This window comes from Arvicanthis niloticus, chromosome 1 (genome assembly GCF_011762505.2).
Source record: "Arvicanthis niloticus isolate mArvNil1 chromosome 1, mArvNil1.pat.X, whole genome shotgun sequence".
NCBI lineage: Eukaryota > Metazoa > Chordata > Mammalia > Rodentia > Muridae > Arvicanthis > Arvicanthis niloticus.
In genome coordinates, this window is record NC_047658.1 from 159,848,900 (window position 1) to 159,864,300 (window position 15,401).

Genomic DNA, 15,401 nt, shown 5'->3' on the forward strand with positions numbered 1-15,401 from the left:
CAGTGCCCGGGACGCTCTTTCTCTTTCGCTGGTTCGCTTGCTCATAGCCCACCCGCCCCCCCTCTTCTGCCCCTTCCCAGACTCCTAAGCGCTTGAGTGGATGGAGGCTTGTCATGATTGGCACGCAGAAAGCTGGTAGAATGTTGTTGGAATTTTCTAGGGCGGTACATGTGCGACACCCAAAATGACTCCTAGCTTCGGTGGCCGCAGGTCAGCAACCTTTCGTGCCAGGTACCCTGGTCTGTTTCTGAAAGGTAAGGTCGCATGACGTCACTTTACCTGTCCCTCATGCAAGGGGGACCGCCAAGGGGTTTTGTTTTATCCTCTAGTCTTGGCCGGCGGCGTTTTAGGACCACGTCATTGGCGCTAAGCGTTTGTGCATGAGTGTGCAGTTTGTTGTTATCTCCACCCCCTCTTGTTTAAAAGAATTTTAATAAATTATTCCCAAGGGCAGTTTAACATGTGACCTAAAACAGCATCTCATGACCCCAGTGAAATCAGCAATCCTGATGTCAGTAAGTCTAGATGTAGCCACTGGAATCAGATTGCGTTCTCATCAGGTCTGAGAGACTGAAAGTGGACGTGCTCAGAACCCCGAAACCTTGGGAACACTGAGGAATCTCTTCGGGTTGAGGTGCCTCGGGTTTTATGGATGGCGTTTTCCAGCGGTGGAATGTGAACGTAGAGTTTGAAATGTTCCCGATGGGTTGAGTGCAGACTCGGAGCCATTCTGACTGGGGAGGGGGGGTGCCATGGTAACAGAAGCCAGGGGAAATCTCACCAAGAGACCTTCTTCTTACCAGTTGTTTTTAAGTAACCTGAAGTTGACCCTAATAGGAATTTTGACCCTCAAGGAAAGTTAAAAATTTAAAGCAAAACGGTATTAAAACTTTCCAAATAAACAAGTGGGTGCTTCTACGTCGGCGGTGAGGTTCCAGGACATATTTGGACATGGGTCTGATGATCGCTTTAGGCTCCAGCACAACCAGCCGTGACTCACCTTATTCTTTAACTGATGTAATTAAAAGTAGCTTCAGTACCCCAGTGGGAGAATACTGACTTTCTGCTTGAAAGTGCGTGACAGCAGGTTCATTCTCGTAAAACAGCAAGAGCCATGCACCATGTATTATGTTTTTTTTTTTTTACCTTAAAAAATTCCATTATTTAGCTTCACTGTTGGTTTCTGCCTTAAATGCATTAGACTCCTGTTTTCTTCCCCTGCCTTTTAATCCCCCCCCCCCTTTTTGCAAAGATATCGGAAAGCAGAAAAGGGGAGAGCTGATACTTTCACACACAGCCCCCCTCCCCCACACGCACACCAACAGCTGTCCCTGTATGATTTTGTGGAATCTGATATTTTGAACGAAATGACTTCCTTATTTTCCGTAGTAATAGAATAATCAATTTCACCATAGATGGCTGTGTACACGTCAAGTGTGGACTGCTCCTAATTAGCGATGCATGGGGGGAAGGGCAGAGAGCTGGGGGCACTTTCGGGGGGGGGGGATCAGCCTTCGAATTTTCCCCTCGAAGGGCTCAGCCAAGGCAGTTTTCAGTCTGCTTGGATCTTAAACCATGGGTTTTATTTAGTTTGTGGTGTTCTGAGAAAACAGTGTGAGGGACTCGTGCAAATGTAACATAGATGGGCCTGTCCCTCTAATGGTTGCTGCTTTGCTTTCTGTCTGTGCTCTGTGATAACTCTCATATGGCTACTGCTCTGTCTGAGATAGAGCCCCACAGACACCAGAAGTGACCCAAGTTTACTAAACTGAGTAAGTAGGTTTTGTGTGAGATATTCAGAAAGATATGCTTGCTAAGACACCACAAGCGTCTGTCCACTTTGGGAAAAATACGTCCTCAATAAATAAAGTTTATGACCCAGGTTCCAACCTCATGCTCTCACTGAGTCTAAGGAATCTAAAGGAATTAAGCCACATTCCTGACACATACCCTGTACTTCACAATGGACGGCCTGTTATGCTGAGATCTGCATTCTCCAGCCTTAGAGACATAAAGTCGAGACATTTGTTTCTGTCTGCACTGTGCCCTGTGTGCAGCCGGAGGTTTGAAAGATTCTAGAATGTGGAAGATGACTTTAAAGTACTTCTCTTTCAGCCTTTACTCCATAAAGTTCCCCTGGGCAGCTGTTGATATTGATAGCCTAGTGCTGGCCCTCGGGATACTAAGAATCTTTGGAGGTGAGACTCGAGTGTCAGTATATTACAGAGTCTGTGATCCCAGAAGTGCCACAAGTTTCAGATCTTAAAACACGGCAATATTAGCAAAAGCCTCTTTTTTGTTTTGTTTTCTGAGGCAAAACCTCATTGTATATCTCAGGCTAAGCCTACAATTCTGAATTTAGCCCAGGCTGGTCTCAAATTCATGTTCCTTCTGCCCCAGCCCCCTGAGAGCTGGGATCACAGACCTCTGCCATCGTGCCTACTTTGTTTGCTTGGTTTTTCAGATCAGGCCCTCAAGGATGCATATGAAATTGGACTATATATATATATATAATTTATAATATATATAAATAATATTTATAATATATAAATAATATATATATATGTAATATTTGTGTGTCTCTGCTCTTGGCACTCAATTAATGGATCTATGTTTTTTCCTGTGCAACAAAGCTGATCATTCAACAAAATGTCTTCAGGTTTCCTGAACCTTGAGCGTTTTCATTCTAGAAACCAGAGGCTGACAAATTTGACTAAGTCTCACTAAAGGAGGTTTTTAGAACATGAACTGCATCTGACCCTTGATTACTTTTGCAGTGTCTGAAACTTGTAAAAGACCCCCCCCCCCAGGTGTGCTGGGCATGTAATAGGTGGAAACGGCTCATTAAATAAAGATGGGGTGTCCCTGAGTTCCCCACTGCTCACCATAATCCTAGGATTAAAAAAGCATTTCTTAAGATGTTCTAGCTCAGTGTACTCATGACTGTTACCTGGGATGGATGCTCATTCCCAGGTCTGCCCTAGGCATTCTGAGTCCAAAGCCAGGCACAGAGAACCTAGCGCCCAGAGTCTGTACTGCAAGCTCTGGTCTCTGCAAAGGTTGAGAATCACCGCTGTTATGTCTCCTTGTCCCTTTACAGGCATACACTGACATGGTGGACGTTAGGTGTTTGTGTCCTGAAGCTACCAGGAAATAAGGGATAATAGGCACTGGCACCTGAAGTCTCTGCCCTGACATTCTCAGTACCAAGGTCATTTTAATGTTTACAGGGGTCATAAATGACTGCTTACAGAAGCTAACATCCTAAACCCAGAAGGCACAGAGAGACGAAATGTCTCATCGGACCCTCTCATTTTATAGGTGAGCAAGATCTCCAGAAGCAGAAAGAATGCTCTCAGTAAGGTGCACACACCTTTGATCACAGCCCTTGGGAGACAGAGGCAGGTGGATTTCTGTGAATTCGAGGCCATCCTAGACTACAGAGTGAGTTCTAGGGCAGTCAGGACTATGTAGAAACATCCTGCCTCAAAAACAAGACAACAAAAAAAGCACATACTTCTTAGTGCCAAAGCATGTAAGATAGTGATTCTATTTATAACCCAGACAGTGCCCTGCATTAGTCTGTCCCTACTTCTTCAGTTTTATACAGATTCCCTACCTGGTCCTTAGCTCTAACTTTAGCTCTGTTAAAGTTTTCAGGTTAGGTAGTTCTAGGAAAAAATCAGCTCGTTTGAGAATTCTCAAACCTAAAATTTTCTTTTACTTTAAAGTGGGCCTGAAATCCATAACTATCTTGTACACCCGCACAGAAAGTTCCAGCACTGTCCACCACTGAAAAGAGCACTCAGAGAACATGGGGACCCTCTCTGTGCTCACGTCTCATGTCCAAGTCATGTAGATTACACACATCTCCTCAGATTACACGCTGAAGTTGGCATTTTCTTCAGACTTCGTTAAAAGGGAAACTGTGACAAACGGATCTGTGTGTTGACTATTTTACACTTCTCTACTTGATGTGCTTGGTGGCATTTACATAATTTTGACAATGTTCAAAGACTGAGTCTAATCTAAGTTCTCTTCAGAGACTCGCCTTTCTGAGCTTTATATCAACACACACATGAGCTATTTGGCTAAAAAAAGCCAATTGAAGATGTGATTGAAAACTCACATGGAACAGTGTGTCCATAGTAAAGAAATGTTAAGTGTTCTACATTTCTACCTGTTGCCAGGAGCTGTGACCTGGACTGGGCCATGTTATATCTGCTTTCAAATGATCGTGGGGTATTGGGGAAGCCAGGCAACCAATTTAGAGTTCAGTTATATGAGAGGAGTGGAGAGTGATGAGCCTCCTGGAGCACGCTGGGTGGATGGAGAGAAGGCTACATGGACGAGGTGTCCCCTGGGCATTCATAGCTTCTCCAGGTGACAGTGGTACAGGCAGATGGAATAGAACACACAAAGGCGTAGACACTTCTGTGCACAGTGAATTCTACTGAAGCAACATTGCCTAGGAACTCTGACATTTCTTTCATATTTATATATAAACATGAACAATTTGGCTTCTTAGGAAACTGTGCTTTGGAGCCTTACAATATAGAGCCAAGAAGGTGGTTTTCCTCTCCGGAGTTTTCGATGCCATCCAGGAAAAGTGTCACAGCCGAGGGATCACCATTATCTCATGTTTCTGAGAAAACTGGGAAAATGTCCCCTAGTCTTAGGTCAAACCAGTTTCTTAGGTTTTAATCTTCATAAAACAAGTGAAATTCTGCCTGAAAAAAAAAAAAAAAAAAAAACCCTGCAAATCAGACAAAGCAATTCCAGCCCTGAATGGTCCAAGCTCATTCTGATCTGGAAGTCAGAGCATGGTGGACAGCTCTCTGGTGGACAGAGCAGAGGATTATAGAAGAAGACACTTGAGTATTTTACACTAAATCTCAGAGAGCTAAGGGGACTGCTGTGCTGATTCGCTTGTCCCAGATAACAGGGCCAAAGAAAATTAAATTATTTCATACATCTCGGCCTGCAACACAGTCATCCAAATCAAGCCATGTATACATGTATGTTGCAATAGTTTCATTAGAAATATTCCCAGGATCTTAGTGTCAGCAGTTTGTGAGAATGACGGCATAGCTAGGATGATCATACACTCCTCAGAGCGCCTACAGCCACTATGATCTCTAGGCAGTCTGTGCAGAAGCAGGCAGGGCAGGCACTCATGTCTGTGTGTGACAGATGAGGAAACTGAACCTCGCAGTTGTCAGGGTTCAAAGGTGGATGGGACTCAGAGGCCCTTTCCTTTCATCCAGCTTTCTCATCAAAAACACAAGCTCTGAGGAGCAGGGGAGCAGGCCGACCCACAGACCCATGGGGAGTAAATCTTCGTCTCAGGACCAGCTTGGGGCCTTCTGATGTTTCTTAGTAATTTTTCACCCCAGCATGGCTGCGTTATGTCCTGAAAGAGAGTTGGATATGTGTGTGTGTGTGTGTGTGTGTGTGTGTGTGTCTGTGTGTGTGTGTGTGTGTGTGTGTATGCTGTGGAGAAATTTTAGAAAAAAGATTCGTGTTTATACTTTTATACATAGACAGACACAAGAGTAGACTATAAACCACCGTAATTGTCTCTGGAGAAAGGAGAGTGAGACTGGTCAGGCAATGTCTTGAAGGGATATCACTGCATATTGGGGGATTAGACAGGGTCCCAGTCTCTCCTCAAACACTCCATCTTGTGCTATGGTAGCACGTATGCACTGCCTAGGTTAGCTTTGTTCACCTATAGCTCTCTGAGTAGAAATGACTATAATAGCACTTTTTTGGTCATTTGAGGGGGTGGGCATCAATGATGAGCTTTTTAGGCTCCTGCTACACACACATGCGCGCGCACACACACACACACACGTTTTTGTTTTTTATTTTTTTTAATTTTTTTTTTTTTTGGTTTTTCAAGACAGGGTTTCTCTGTATAGCCCTGACTGTCCTGGAACTCACTCTGTAGACCAGGCTGGCCTCGAACTCAGAAATCCACCTGCCTCTGCTTCCCAAATGCTGGGATTAAAGGCATGCGCCACTGCCACCCGGTGTTTTTGTTTTTTCAAGACAGAGTTTCTCTGTGTAGAGCTGGATGTCCTGGAGCTTGCTATATAGACCAGACTGGCCTTGAACTCAGAGATCTACCTACCTCTGCCTCCCAAGTGCTGGTATTAAAGATATGTGCCACTACCACCCAGCTTATTTTTATATTTTTAAAATTTACAACAAATGTGAATATTAAATATATCTCTTTATCTAATATAATTTTAAATTATAAGCTGGGCATAGCAGCACATGCCTTTAACTCTAGTACTTGAGAAGCAGAGGCAGGTAGATCTCTGAATTCAAGGCTAGCCTGGTCTACATAATAAGCTTCAGGACATCCAGGGCTACATCAAGAGAGCCTGTTTCACAAACCAAAACAATAATAACAAAAAAATTGAGTTGTTTATTTTTTACTTTTTTTTTCTGAGATAGGGTCTCACTATGTAGCCCTTGGCTGTCATGGAACTTACTTTATAGACCAGGCTGGCTTCAAACTCACAGAGATCTGCTTGCCTTTGACTCCTGAATGCTGGGATTAAAGGTGTGCACCACCACACCTGGTTCATAATTTTATAAAGAAAATGTAGTTTCAAAGAAAGAAACATGAGTAGCTGGGAGATGCAGCTCAGTAGCAGACACACGTCTTCTACGTGACCCCAGCCCTCCAACACAAATAAAGCCTTAAAAAATGAAAATGGTAGGTAGGGTATGGGAGAAAGAAAAAAAAGAAAAAGTGTGTTATTCTTAGTGGCAACATTGGCCAAAATTATCCCACACTTGCAGGCATGTCCAACTCAGCCCTGGCAGACACAGGCAATCCCAGGATAGTTATGAATGTGTAGAACACAGTACCCTATCCGTCATGTCACCATGTTAAAAGGATAGACGTCCCTGGAAGCCTGTCTTGTGTGGCTCTGGGGAATGTGTGCCACTTTCTCTGCATGCATGGATTTATCATTTTCCTTGAGCATACACTGAGTTCCAATTGCCCTGAGAGGAAAGGCAGTCCCCACCCCTGTCAGTTAGAAAACCACTGGGTCCCCTTTGTGAGAGTTGCACAGCGTCTGATAAGAGTATCGCAGAGTACAGGAGACTAAAAGTCATGTAAGGCAAATAAAGCGGTAGACACTCCCTTTAGTGAGTGTGTAGACAGAATATATCTGTCCTGCAGCTGAAAGTCCTTTATTCTGTGGATGACCTCAGGTGGCTCACCATGTCTTTTCTGGTCTTGTGCTTTTCATTTTTGTTTGTTTGTTCTGAGACAAAGTCTCACTATACAGCCAGGATTATCCTCAAACTCTCAATCCTCCTGCCTCAGCCTCCTGGGTACTGGGAGAAGTGCACACCACTATGTCTGACCTATAGTCGTCTTAATGTAAACTGGAAATGGTTACATTTGACTTCACTATCCATATGGTTCTTCTGGAATTGATTGTGTGTGGGCGTGTGTCTGTCTGTCTGTCTGAGTGTGTCTCTGTGTGGATGTGTGTGTGTGTGTGTGTGTGTGTGTGTGCGTGTGTGCGTGTGCATGTTGCAACAGTGGGCAACTCTTACTAACCTACCAAGTGAGAAGCACAGAACAAAAGAGAGAAAGCGGGATTATCATCGTTGTTATGAATCATCTCGAGAGCTGTCATGGTGAAATGAATCACCGTATGGTAATGTTGTGGCATAGGCCCAAACACGGGTTAGCAGCATTGACCCGGTAAGCTTGAAATTAGTCACAGAGGCCTAGCCAATGATGAGCCAGCAGCACCATTGTTTGTGAAGAGAGTGTGCAGCAGCCCTGTCTCCAAGAAGGAGGAGACTCCCCTGCTGAGGGCTGGTGTGGCTGTGTTCCACTTGCACCCCCATACCGGCCCTGGGGCTCCAGTCCTGGTCTGCTATCTTCAGGAGTCCGACTGGGGTCGGACCAACTAGACACCTGTATTTCATCAATGTCCCTAGCTTTTGCTTTCCTCTCTCCGTTGGACAAGTGGGTTGTGACCACAAGATGATCTCTGAGGCTCCTTCTTGCTTCTCAAATCTATGACATTTAGCTAGAATTTTGAACTTGCAGCCTGCACAGGACCTGGATTGTCATAGCTGGCATCTTTGTAATCTGGCATTTTGAAACCTCCCTCTGTGCTGCATAGCCCTGACCCAGTTTCTGAGAGCATTACAGTAAAGTTAATTTCCCCCTCTTAATTACCGTGCAGTTATTTCACTTTTTGCAGCTGCTTACCTGTGGCATCTTAGTCACTGCAGACAATGGTACTGATCCATCGGGGTGCGTCTGGCCTCTCCACCCCCGCATGGCCGTATATTTGGAGCCTTTGGGTTCCTCATGTCTGGTTCTCCTCGAAACATATAATTGGTAAATTGTGAACTACAGTGTTGTAGACAAATAGGGAATGTTTCAAAAGTTTATGGCATTTTCAGCTGGGGACACATGTTGAGCTTCTCTGCCCCCTTTTAAAATTTGCAAATATACAATTGAATGCAACTATGGAGTTGAAAAAATGAAGATCTAGGAGATATTTAGCTTCCAGGAGACGGTAGACGCCCGACTCCCACGCTGGGGGACCAAGTTGGACTTGGGTCTTCTGTGACAGCAGTAACCTCCTCTCACCTGAACCATATTTTATATCTTGGCACCAACATGAAAGGGCACGTTCACTACAGTCTGGAAAGTGAGTGGGGCTGAGATCTGGGTGGTTTTAAATTCCTGAGTCCATTCTTGAGGAAGCCATCATGCTTATTGTGAACAAAGTTGGTTTTGTTGGTTGGGCACCGACACACTCTTGGCTTGCCTGCTGGGTAGCAGGACATCACCAGGGAGGGGCCTGTGGCTGGGTTGTACATGGTCACAGCATGGACCTTCAGCTGGGCCCTTGTTATTCAGAAGCCCTGGAAATGTGGCACCGCCTGGTTTGGGTCACCCAACGGCTGCTGCTGCTATCTCTGCTCCACCCCACCGCTGCCCTCTGAGGAAGCCGTCCACCCTTGCCTTCCTTTCCTCTTCTCTCCACATTTATGTCTCTACATTCTTAGCTTCCTTGTTTGTTGGCAGAGGTCCCAAGCTGCCTGTTCTCAGGGTGACAGTGATAAGGATAATATTAGCAATGATAACGCAACGGCAGAAATAATATTAGCAGTGGTTGCTTGCTGTGTGGTAGGAACTGGGCTAAATATGGTTTGTATCCTTCCACTCTCAGAACAAGCCTGGATACATCTGTCTTCCTTTTGATGATGAGGACCTAAGGCCTTATAGACGCTGAGCATTGTCACAGAGAGACTAGCTTATGAGAGGTGAAGTTGGAATTCACACTTAGGATGGTATTAACTCTCATCTATTGAACCAACTCTCTCTAGCCTTAAGTTTAAGGGCTGGAGAAATGGCTCAGTAGTTAAGAGCTCTGGCTGCTCTTCCAGAGGATCTGAGTTCAATTCCCAGCACCCACATGGCAGCTCACAACCATCTGTAACTCTAGTTCCAGGGGACACAGACATCCTCACATAGATATACATGCAATGCAAAGAGCCAATACACATAAAATAAAAATAAGTAAATAATTTTTAAAAGGGGGTTAAAAACAGTTTAAGAGGGGAGGAATTCATTTCGGGCTGTAGCTTCAGCAGCTTCCAGCCATGCTGGCTCACGCCATTGTTTTTTGGGGGGCCTGTGGTGAGACAAAAGGTTCATAGAAGCAAGAGCATTCTGGCACAGAGCTCTCCCTTCGTGGAGTCAGAGTACAATAGGCTGGGGCAAGACATCCTTCAAAGACAAGTTCCCAGTGACCCCTTCCTTCAGTCAGACCCCATCTCCCAACAACCCTCTTAGCGGTGAGCTGAGCCAACGGATTGATTAATCAGTTGAGGTTAGCACCGTCAAGAGCCAGTCATTTACCAGCAGAGCCACCATCAGGGACCAAACCGACACCAGTTCCCTCAGGGGCTCATGTGAACTGAGGAAGGGATAGCAAATGAATCCCTGACCCTGAGTACCTCAGACCACACTCTACCTTGTGGGGGCCTCTCCTCCCAAACCTTACTTTCACCCTAGCTCTGTGGTCATGCTGTGCTCTTATCTAAGGGTGGAGGAGTATTCTATTTTTAGTACCTTGTTGTTGTTGGGCTAGGGTCTTGCTGTGTAGCCCAAGGTGGGCTCTGACTCACTTGCCTTAGTCATCCAAAGTCTGGGATAACAGGATGTCACCATAGCCAATTTGTATTGGTTCTGTGGTTTTTGTTTTTATTTATGTATATGTGGTGTGTGTGTGTGTGTGTGTGTGTGTGTGTGTGTGTGTGTGTTTATGCAGAGACCAGAAGAGGGAACGGGATCCCCTGGTGCTATTGTTACAGGCAGTTTTTGAGCTGCCTGCCTTGGGTACTAGGAACTGAACTGTAGTCCTTTACAAAAGCAGAAAACACTTTTAATGGCGGAACCATTTCTCCAGATCAAAGGAACTGTATTGGGAGACTCCAGAGTGTATAGCCAGGCTCAGAGGGCTGGGGGTGGGGGTGGGGCTCACTGGAACCTTCCATTGCTGCCTATGTCCCATCTTGAAGTCATTGCCCTCTGAGCTGCCTTTATCCTTACTCAGCCTCTCCTTATGTGAAGGCTGAACAGCTAGCTCAGCAGCGGGCACAACGGTGAATCTCTGTCCTGACATCATCAACAAAGTATCATTGGGTGTCCATGCAATCACTGTGACCAAGACAACGTGATGCTGTGATCACCCCAGCCTGAGATATTGTCTGGACACTGTGACTTCTGTCACAGATTAAAAAAAAAAAATCAATCCCAAGGGTTGAAATGTAATGCAAACATTCCCCTAATCTTTAACAGGTAGATGACAGCCTGGGTCCCTGACCTCCCTCCAGTCACACACACACACTGCCAGTGTATCTCCACACCTGTCACTGGGTCTAACCGAGGGCCTTGTAAGACTTTGTTCAGACTTGAGGGAAAGCCCTTGGGTTGTTCTTTTTTTTCATTGGTTACATTTCTTGCGAAGTGCAGCGTGAACCTGTCCTGTCTTGAGCTTCCTCAGTCAGAGCACATCACACCCTCCTCTGTGATCTCAGGAAGTCTTCTCTTTCCCCATGCCCCCCGCCCCTTGATTTCTTTTTCTCTTTCTCCACTTTTATGTCTCCACATCTGGAAGCTTTGCATAGCCCACAGCAGATGCCGGTCGATGTGGGCTAAAAGATCAAAGTTCTGAAGGGCTATCTGGTCCTTTGACTTAAAGACTGTCAGACAGAGCAGGGTCCTGTGTGTATCACTGACATTTTCCCTTTTGGAGCAGGATGGAGATTTCCAGCATCCTAATCCCTGTCCCCCTCACATATTTGTGTTTTGAGACAGGGTCTCTGTTTGTAGCCCTGGTTAACCTAGAAAAGCTATTTAGATCAGGCTGGCCTCAAACTTTTAATGATCTCCTACCTTCTTGGTGCTAGAATTATGGTCATGAGTCACTAAGGCCTGATGCAACTCATTTCTTCTGGCCAAAGGCTGCTATATCATTACATCTTTGGACAATTAGTTGGGACAACAGTCACACTCCCCTGATGGGAAGGACAGGTTGTACATCCTTCCCACATGGTGGAATAAAACCTCTAGAAACAGGGTTTTCTTTTACATCTCTACCTTCCAACAAAAGAAGGGTTATTAGTTTGTCTTTCTGTAATGCTTTAGTTTGCAAGCTCTTCGGGGAAACACTGCTTTAATTATTTTTTTTCCTCTAAACAAACTACTAAAGTTTTAAATCTAATTATACACTGCAAAATTTTTATAGCAATTAATGGCTCAGAGACATAACCTCAGCCTGGGGGCATAGGAGTCCTTCCAAGCTTCTTGGTAAATCAGAGCCTATGCAGTCAGCTGCTGCTTCTGTGAGAGGATCAAGCTCAGGGAGGGAGTGTCTAACAGACACTGTCACTCTGGGTCAGGAGCATGTATACCACGGTGCTGTTCTCTCTACTGCCCAGACTCACAGCTGCTGGGGATGACTGCAAACAGCACAGCTGTGCCTGGTATGGGCGAGAGGATGTGGATCAAGTCCTGAGCATGCACTTTTTTTTTAGACGGGGAATTCCTTGAGGTCATTGTCTCTGGAGAATCAGAGCAAAAAAACAGCTAGCTGGAGTGGTAACACATACTTTTAATCTTAGCACTTGGGAAGCAGAGGCAGGAGGATCTCTCTGTGAGTTCAAGGCCAGCCTGGTCTACACCATGCGCTCTAGGACAATTGGAACTATGCAGAGAGACCCCGTCTCAAAGACAGACAGAAAGACGATGGACAGGAAGGAAGGATGAAGGACGGACAGATGGAAGGACGGTTCTTGGTGGGTGGCTTGCAAGCACTGCATGTGCGTACTCAGTAGACGATGATAAATCCGTGTGGGTGAACATAGCCTTTCAAGCTGTTGTGGATAGGTAATCCTCCCAGGCCCAGCAAGCTGAGGTGGCTGATCCGAGTTTTCATGAGGTTTTATCTGCAGCCACCTGTGTGTCGTGCAACAAGTTAACTTTTCAGTGTTGTAATAAGGCATTGAATGGACCCTAAAAGTCTGCAATCCTAAGCGTTTTCTGTTTACCACTGCTCTAATGAGTGGGGAGAAAAGCTGGCTTTGCAGAGTCCTCTGGGGACCTTGTTTGTGGCTTATATACCTTAGCTTCCCAGGCTCTTGGATTATCCACTCTGGGTGTCTGTGACACCCGGGCTTCTAGCAGGATCACTTCCTGTCCACAACCTGCAGGCAGCCCAAGGCCCACCTTAGCTCTCCAAACAGAATTGCCCTCAGTATCTGTCCGTCTTGGGGAAACTATTCATTTACTGTTGCTATGGTAACAAATCATCACAAATCTGATAGCATATGGTAATATAGATGAGGCAGAGTCTAAGATCACTGTCAGTAGATCTGTAGTCAAACTGTCAGCAGGGATGCCCCTGCCTCCACCCTGGCTCTTTGGGAACATCCTTTCCCTTTCTGTTTTGAGTTTCTAGAGGCTGCCTAGACTGTCCTGGCTCACAGTCTCTTTCTCCACTTCCAAAAGCGCATCATCTTCTCTTTCTCTGATTAAGTGTTTCCATCATCTCTCTAACTTTCCTCCTCATTGTTCTTGTGATCACTCAGAGCTCACCTTGTTGATGTGAAGGTGATCTTCTCTTAGCTCACGATCCTTAATTTAATCACCACTGTAAAGTCCTTTTTACCAGGTATGAGGTGCTGCCGTGCAGTGTATGGGTATTTTGCCTGCATGCATGTCTGTGTAGCATATGTGGTGCTCACGGAGGCCAGAAGGTGGCCTTGAATCCCCCCATCCCCTGGGAACTGGAGTTACAGACAGTTAATTGGTAGCTGCCATGTGTGTCCTGGGAGCTGAACCTTGGACCTCTGGAAGAACAGCCAGTGCTCCAGCCTCTATCCACTCAGTTTCTAAACCTAGACTTGAGAGAAGTCTATTGAAACTCCCACGCTGTGGTTGGGTGGTGAGTGACTATACCCAGCTGTTCACCAGCAAATCCTACTGAGTAGCTGCATACCTAGATGCTCCATAGTGAACTACTCAAGGCAATGTATTCACATAAAGTGTATTGGTCTCCTAGTCACAGGCTCTGATAAGCCTCAGCCATTATCTTCTTCATTGTTCAGTTCCTGGCGGCTGCTGCAGCCACCAAGCTGCTGGGAAATGCAAGATTCTCCAAGACATGCTGCTTTCTTTTGGGGGCTCATTTATGTAAAGATTACCAATTAACAGACAGTTAATTGGTAGCTGCCATTTGAGTCCTGGGAGCTGAACCTTGGGCCTCTGGATTGGTAATCTTTACATAAATGAGAAAGCTTAGCAGAGTCATTTTCATCGGGCTCTGAAATGTGTTTGTATTTGGATTTGAGTGTGGGTGCGCCTCATGTCCTGGGGACTCTCTTCAAACAGCAGTAAAACCTTGAAATAGTCACTCCAAGAATACCTAAATGGCCTCCTTCCTCCCTCCCTTTCCTCCTCCCTCCCTCTCTCCCTCTTTCCCTTCTTCCCTCCCTTCCTTCCTTCCCCTCCCTTTCTCTCCCTTTCTCTCCCTCCCTCTCTCTTCTTCCCTCCCTCCCTCCATTCCTTTCTCCTTCCTTTTGTCTTTTGAGACAGAAGTCTTATTATACACAGTCTATTTTCAAATGCAGCACTAGCCTTGAGTCATCTGATCCTTCTTTCTCTACCTTTCAAGTGCTGGGATTACCGTCATGTACCACTACCAAGCCTGGCTAGGTTATTAACTTTTGCAGGCTAAGTGTTTTATGGCTTTTATTTTCTTTGATAGAATAGTTAGTCTTTTTCTCACCTAAGAGTTTGGTTTAAAAGGGATATATTCTGTGTGGATGATTTGTGTGAACTCACTTCTGTGCGAGTTTGAATAAAGCCGGGGACAATAAGAATTTGTAACATAAAGCAGAAACGGGGAAGAATCTGGTTCTTGGTCTGGTTGTGCCAGATCTGAACGGTGAGGTTCTGATCTGCTTGTGTGCCAGTTCTAAACAATGAAGTTCTGGTCTGGTTGTGTGCCAGGACTGAACAGTGAAGTTCTATAGTCGTACCCATATATCTGACTTGCTGATATGCTGCACGTCTGGTTTTCCTTGTTGGGGAGATGGCTCTCCTTCAAATAACCTTTCAACACCCAGGAGGAAAACCTCTAGCAAGGACTTGCTCCAGCCCAGACTTGAAGTTTAAAAAAACACAGCTGACTTTTCTGGGAAAAACAAAACCGACTCTGTGCTCCTTCGGTCATAAAAACCACATTGGCACCTCCGTAACAACTTGTCAGTAAGGACGATCTGTGTAGTGGACAAGCCTGGGGGAAGAGCTGCCCTGTTGGGCAGGTTTTCCTTCCAAAGCTGTGCTACCTACAGTACACAGGCAGAATCATTCATCAGTCGGGCCCATCCCTCCTTTGAGTTGTTCTTGACCTCAAACTATGGTTAGCCCCTCCCCACTCTGCTACTGCCATGATGGTGCTAGACCACACAAGGGATGCCCCAAGCACAGCTCCCCAGAGTGTAAAATGCCATCCCCTCTCGTTCTCCATGTCTTAAAATGCCTCTGAGTGCAGCATGCCTGCTACTGGGTAAGAGGGAAAGGACAAAGCTATTAAAAAAAAAAAAATCTGACTTGACAGTGTGTTTTGTTCTTGTACTTAAGTGTGGGTGTGCCTCATGTTCTGGGATCTCACTTGAAACAAAACAAGCAAACAGCTCAGGAGGATATGACCAGCGCTGAAGGCTCCTACTTTAACTGCCAGGTTGGGGTTCGAGTCCTGCAGGCTCACCCCACTTTTCTTAATGACAGCGAGTGTTTAGAGCTCTAGGTTCTTACTCTACAAAGTTGAGAT

The 15,401-nt window shown here is 45.5% G+C and overlaps 1 protein-coding gene across 4 annotated transcripts in view; it reads left to right on the plus strand.

The window, feature by feature from the left end:
- The window catches only part of Rbm20 (RNA binding motif protein 20), a 187,801-nt gene that overhangs the window by 117,923 nt on the left and 54,477 nt on the right, over positions 1-15,401 (plus strand). The window contains exon 1 of one of the 4 annotated variants that reach the window (XM_076924400.1): positions 111-254. The exons of the other annotated variants lie outside the window; for them this stretch is intronic. The gene's annotated coding sequence lies outside the window, so the exon portion shown is untranslated. Of the gene's footprint in view, positions 1-110; positions 255-15,401 lie in introns of those variants that run through there. 4 annotated transcript variants of the gene reach the window in all.